The following is a 6,657-nucleotide window of genomic DNA, read 5'->3' on the forward strand; positions in this document are numbered from 1 at the left end:
GATATAAAGATCTCAATTGGCTTTACTTACGATTCTAGAATCAAGCAACACTTCATTTTATACAACAGAATAAGTGTTCCCATGAGCTGGGCAGAGGAAGTTGGTTTTGTAGACAGAGAAAGGGCTGAAAAAAGCAAAAAGAAAGAACAAAAAGCACATTGTTCATTTCAACATTACTTTTCTTATAAGATGGGACCTGGACAGAATAACAGAAAAATAACAGATTGATTAACACCAGGTTGCTTCAGGTTACTCTATTTTATAAGGATTGAGGGCATGAACTTCATCATTACGCCAACTGAACATTGAAAGCGAACCTGTGTGGGAAATGTGGATGTTATCTCATCTGATTTCTCAGCCCAGATAATTACTCAGTTTCAGTTTTCTGAGCATGGCTGACTCCATTTTGATTTTTAGTCTGGCCTGTTGGGGCCTAATGCAGTTTAGTCCAAAACAATGGCCTCCTATAATTTTTGTTTAACAATCGTGTGTTGTATGTACCTCAATTTTTTAAAGGCCCTCTCAGTGGGGATCATGGGTCTAGGAACCATATGGAGGTTTGTGACTCAGTGGGAAGGGGTGGCCCTGGCCTGTGAAGACTGAAGGGGTTCCATGTCCCAATCCTACAGGCCCTGAAATCCAGAACTGAGTCAGATGTGGTGACTTGCTGAGGAAGGATTTCGAAGCCCACACGGACACTGCTCTATCCTTGCCTCTCCCTGAATCCTCTGAAGGCAGCGTCTATGCAGTGCATTCTCGGATCACTATCCAGTGCCTGCCTCCCTCTAGTCCTGAGCTCCTAAATCAGAAACTCCTCGGACACAGGGAGTCCAGTCATTTGTTTCACCTCTGTGTCCCCCAAGCCTGGCAGGGACAGGCTGACCAAAGGCGTTCTGTGAATGCAGAATTGTTCTAAATTGCTAAATACCAACATCAGCTATGGATGACTCAGAAAACCCAACCTTACACACCAAAGTATCCAGGTAGTCAACACACTTTGACTATATTAGCCACATAATTATACCATTTCTACACCCCAACGGTGGTGGGGAGGGAAGGATTTCCTACACCACACGACAGAGAGACAGCAGATGCAGGCCACTCACTCAGGAGTTGTGTTGTAAGGGCAGCAGAAAAATGGGGCAGGGACTACAGGGTGATGTTCTCTCTCTCTCTCTCTCTCTCTCTCTCTCTCTCTCTCTCTCTCTCCCTCTCTCTGCCCTCCCCCTTCTCCCCTGCAGGAAATTCTAATCATGTATGCATTTTATGAAGCAATTGATTAGGGAGAAAAAAAGCTACCTGAAGTCCTCTCTCATCCATTAACTTCTACTTTCTCCAACTTTCTTTTGCAATGAAGTACAGTGAGACTAGGGTTTACAACTCCTGCTTCAGACCTGTTGGCCCCAAGATAGACCTGCGTTCAGCTGGCCCTGACAAGTCCCTTAGGAAGGTCAGAGCTGAGGGTCTGCACAATTTCCAACATCACCATGTAAACATCTTGCTATGGTTTGAGTATGTCCCCTCCAAAATTCATGTGTTGGAAACTTAATCCCCAGTGCAGCAGTGTTTGGAAGGTGGGACCTTTTGGGAGGTATTTAGGTCATGAGCACTGCACCGCTATAAAAGGGCTTGCGGGAGTTTGTTCTCTGTCCTGCTCTTCTGCCATGTGAGGATGAAGCACTCAAGGTGTCACCATTCAAGGTGTCACCTTGGAAGCAAAGAGACCAGGCCCTCACCTGCCACTGCCTTGAGCTTCACCTTCCCAGCCTCGAAGAGCTGTGAGAAATAAGTTTCTGTTCTTTATAGATTACACAGTGTAAGGTATTTTGTTATAACAACAGGAACAAAGACATCCCCCTGTCATGGGGTACATATATTGAACTTTGATTATCCAAGTATACCAACCTAGCTAGGCATGTGAGTGAGACCGCAGCTGGGCAGCAGAAGCACCCACACCCCGTGGCACGCCCCGTGGCAGCAGGAGCAAGATCAGCACTGGGGCCGCTCCACAGGAAACAGCTTCTGGCCCCAGCCATGGAGTCCTCCAGTCTCAGCCCATCGGGAAGGGAGAAGAAACTGCACTAAGCTTGCAGGCCTAAGTAAGCATCCTGTGAGTGCACTACACTTATTACAGGAACACGGCCCTCCAGAGGAGAGAAGGGCCTTCTTGCAAAAGACAAAGGACTATAGCCATTATTCAAGCAGTAAATAGAAATGAGATTGATTGTATAAAACACATGGTTACAAATCAATTGATGCAAGTTCCTTTAACAAATATTTTTAGGGGAACCTACTGTAAATCAAGCATTATGGTAGCCACCAGATAAAGGGGACTGAGTTGTATTAAACGTGGTTCCTGCCTCCCAGGAACTCACAGAAGCAGGGGCGGAGGGAGTCAGGCACATAGACAGCTGAAACTGCTCAGCCCTGTGCTTAGCATCTTGTGAGTGTTCAGAAATATTAGCGGCACATGTAATCCCAGCACTTTGGGAGGCTGAGGCAGGCGGATCACCTGAGGTCAGGAGTTTGAGACCATCCTAGCCAACATGGTGAAACCCTGTCTCTACAAAAATACCAAAAAAAAAAAAAAAAAAAAAAAAAAATTAGCCGGGCGTGGTGGCAGGCACCTGTAGTCCCAGCTACTCGGGAGGCTGAGGCAGGAGAATGGAGTGAACCCGGGGGGCAGAGCTTTCAGTGAGCCAAGATTGCGCCACTGCGCTCCAGCCCGGGCGATAGAGCGAGACTCTATCTCAAAAAAAAAAAAAAAAAAATACAAAAATTAGCCGGGCTTGGTGGTGGGTGCCTGTAATCCCAGCTACTCAGGAGGCTGAGGCAGGAGAATTGCCTGAACCCAGGAGGCAGAGGTTGCAGTGAGCCGAGATTGCGCCACTGCACTCCAGCCTGGGTGACAGAGCGAGACTGTCTCAAAAAAGAAAAAAAGAAAAGAAAAAGAAATATTAGTGGTTACAATGAGACAATGATGATGATTACAATGAGATAAGGGCAACCATAGCAAATGGATGAGATTTTCTGGCAGCATAGAAGATAAATGGCCACGTCTATTGGGGTGGTCAGGGAAGGGCTCATGGGTGCTGGGATGCTCACCCTGGTCGGCAGACAAAGAGACAAGATACAGAGGGCCAGGAGAATGTCTGGGTAGATTGCAAAGGGCCTACCAGTTCTCCTGGGTAGTCAGAAGCCCTTCGGGAGGACAGAGGAATACACCAAGGACCCAGAATCCTGGCCCAAGGACCAGGTCAGTTCACATTAAACCTTGTGCTGGCACCATTGCTATAAGCAGTCTTCAAGAAAAGCTATGTTGTTGTTTTTGCCCAAGCAAGGGTCCCTTCCCATTTTATCATCACATATTTGAAGTGAATATCAGAGATGAAGATTAATTAATTGCAAAGAAACATTATTATACAATGATCTGTACAATGTCCACCATAAGTCTTACCAATTCCTTGGACTTCTCCTAATGGAAAACCATATAACAATTTCAAATGGCATTTTACCAGAGTCCGGGGCTTTTCAAATCCATCTGCACTCTGGTTCCACAAATGAAAAGCATGCACGAATTAGAGATGAAGTGTTGGGTGTGTGATGCTTTGTATTTCGATTCCATGGATAGCTGACTCCATGCTGGTGTCCAGGATGGCCTGTCCTCCAGGTTCTCAGGCTCTGGATTGTGCCTCTAGCACTCACTTCAGTGTGGATCCCAATCTGAGGATGGCTTTCCCAAGCGTGCACAAGCCCCTCCATGGGAGAAAAAGAAGTGATCTCGATTCAGAGGGTGGACTCTACTTGAGCTTCTTAGGCAGGTGTGAAGGTCGCTAGGGCTTGTTCTGACTCCATAAGCAAAAGCAGCAGTTCTCTGAGAGCCTGACCTCATAAAAGGATGGGCGTGGTGGGAGACAGGCCTCTCCTTCCCTCTTCCTTCTCTTTCACTCATTAATCTTCCTGGACTTTTCCAACTTCCTGCATTCCCAGAAAACAATACACCTGATGTGCAAGCTCAGAGCTTCTTTTGTTTGATTGGGCTTTGATTTTGTTTCTAATACACTTTCCTCTGCAGGAAGAAGTCTAACTCCACCAATTTCTTCTAGGGAGCCATCAAGTGACATCCAACAGTGTGCATTCAGCACAGCAAGAGGGCTGCAGACACAGAGCCCAGGCCACAGGCTGTCCAGTTCGCCCCACCACACTGATTACAGGACAGAGCTTCTGCCTTCCAGCTCTGCGAGAATGATGGTGCCAAGGAGATGGGTGGCCAGGGAAAGCAGAGCCACATGGAGGGCATGGCCTGTGTACCCTGCAGAGGCCATGGCAGGGCCTGGTTCTGGCTGCTGCAACTATATCACAAACACATATGGGAGTAAACAGACTCCTGAAGTTGAAAGAAACTGAGAACTGCAAGACAGGACCACTTTATGGAGGACCTGAGATTCCGCCCAAGAAACTAGAGTAGGACAAGACCTACCATGCTGGACTTGGTCACTGGAAAGCAGAGAAGAGTCCATGTGCAAGCTGACTCGGCTGGACTCCCAAACCCATGGCCCTTCGCTATACCCCCAGTCAAAACGGAGACAAACTTGGTCACAGGCAGTTATGCACTGCAGTTGACTTGTGCTAGCTTGTGAGAGCTGATGGTTAAATTTCCAGCCATTTTTAGAGCTGGATGTTAAACAAAGCCATCATTAAGTTATTTTCAATTAAATAAATTAGATAAAGTGTAATAAGTACCCCAAACTCATCACATCCTAATTATTTGACTACATTTTCCTCTTATCTCTGCTCTTGGTCATTTAGTGTCTATTGCACTGCACAGGGGAGATGCTGTCTAACATTGTGATTCTAGGCATCTCTTCCCAGCCCTGCACTCAGTGACATCATGTGGGTGGCTTGAAATCAGCCACAGTGGGAGTATTTATACCACAGAAATTGGCAAATGCTATAGGTAAGGGCTTTTTCCCTGGACAGTTTTTGTTAAATACTTACCTGCCAGCACACTATTGTCCCAGAGCTTCATGAGGGCTGCCTACATGACCTGCAGGGGAACTAGAAAGCTGTTGAAATCTTACACTGGGGAATAACATGGTTATTCTGTGTTTTTGAGCCACCCCCTGGCTGTCGTGTGGCAGACAGTCAGCCAGCAGTCGATGGCACTGCATCAGAGGATAAATAGGCAGACCCTGGGGCCCCAGCAGCCAGTAGGGTGGTAGCCAGGGAGGTGGAAAGGGCAGGGCTTCTGTTGAACTGGGAAGCACTAGAGGAAAACTAGGAGCAAATGCTGGCCCTGAGGTTTTAAGCCTGAGATACGGGTGGATGCCAATGTTATCAGCCAAGTTAGAAGCCTCAGAAGGCTTAAAGCAAGAACCAGGACTGAGAAGAGATGAGCCGCGTTAGGCTGTTCTGAAACAGAAGAAACCGATGGTGCCCATGACCTTGAACACAGGGTGCAGGCTAAGAAGAGATTGGAGGACAGATGCTCACATGCTTAGCTAGCAGATCATGTCTGTGCCCAGTAGTTTTTACAGTTTTACAAGCCTGTCACTCCCTGTCACTCTGAGAGCCTGACTTCATAAAAGGATGGGCGTGGTGGGAGACAGGCCTCTCCTTCCCTCTTCCTTCTCTTCCACTCATTAATCTTCCTGGCCTTTTCCACACCACACCCAGAAAGCAGAGGTGTAACTGGGTCCACCAGGGCAGCAATTGCAGGTTCAGCAAGGAGCCTCTGGATCTGTGGCCAGCGCAGACCAGACAGGCACACTGTGCCAGGCTGGGGAGAAGTGGAGATGCAATGGTGACCCCAGGCACAGGCCCCCCTGGGAGGAGGATGTGGGAGGAGAAGGCTGCACAGGTGAGGGTTGAGCCTGGGGTCAGGCTCCACCTCCCTATGAAGTGTGCCCCACCAGCTACTGGCTCTTGGCCACCCTGGGAGAGATGAGGTCAGCTTCCCACTCTGACCCAGGCCTGGGGAAGCAGAATATGCCTGGGTGCAGAGGTGAGGAGACAGGAGAAGAGGCCACACCTGTGTGGGCACACCTGCCAGCACTGGGACAAGGTCTAAGTAGGGTGGAGTGGGAGGCTGGGAGGAGGTCAAGCTAAGAAAATGGGGTGACCCCAAGGCAGAGGCCTGTTGTCCAAGTGCAGCTGTTCAGAGGCCATTTGCCCTGGTTTGTGGTAGGAAGGGCCTTCATGTGTATGCGGTTCCCGCTCGCCCTCCAGGCAGCCTAAGGCATTGGAGAATACAGGGCCAGAGCAGGAGGACCGGGCAGTGTTCTGGGCCTGCTCCTTACTAGCTCTGGGGCCAGCCTCACATGAAGTGTGCCATTCACGTCTTCATTCAGTGCAAATATCTTATATGTGCCAGGCCCTGAGAACACTGGGGTGAGCGGCCCTACCAGGTCCCTGCCCTGACAGAATGCACACCCCAGTGTAGGGAGGCAGACAATGAACAGGAATGTGAATGAGAACACACAGGTATGTCCCAGTGACTTGTTTAGTCATCTATAAAATGGGACCAGCAACGTCACCAGCCCTACCCACGCAACAGGACTGTGGGACATCACAGATGGGACCTGCTGGAACTCAGGGGAAACGTCATGAACTCACCCACAGCTGCCTTTGCTCTCTTTTTTTCTTATAATAAAATGT

The sequence above is a fragment of the Pan troglodytes genome, chromosome 8, assembly GCF_028858775.2.
Source record: "Pan troglodytes isolate AG18354 chromosome 8, NHGRI_mPanTro3-v2.0_pri, whole genome shotgun sequence".
NCBI classification, from domain to species: domain Eukaryota; kingdom Metazoa; phylum Chordata; class Mammalia; order Primates; family Hominidae; genus Pan; species Pan troglodytes.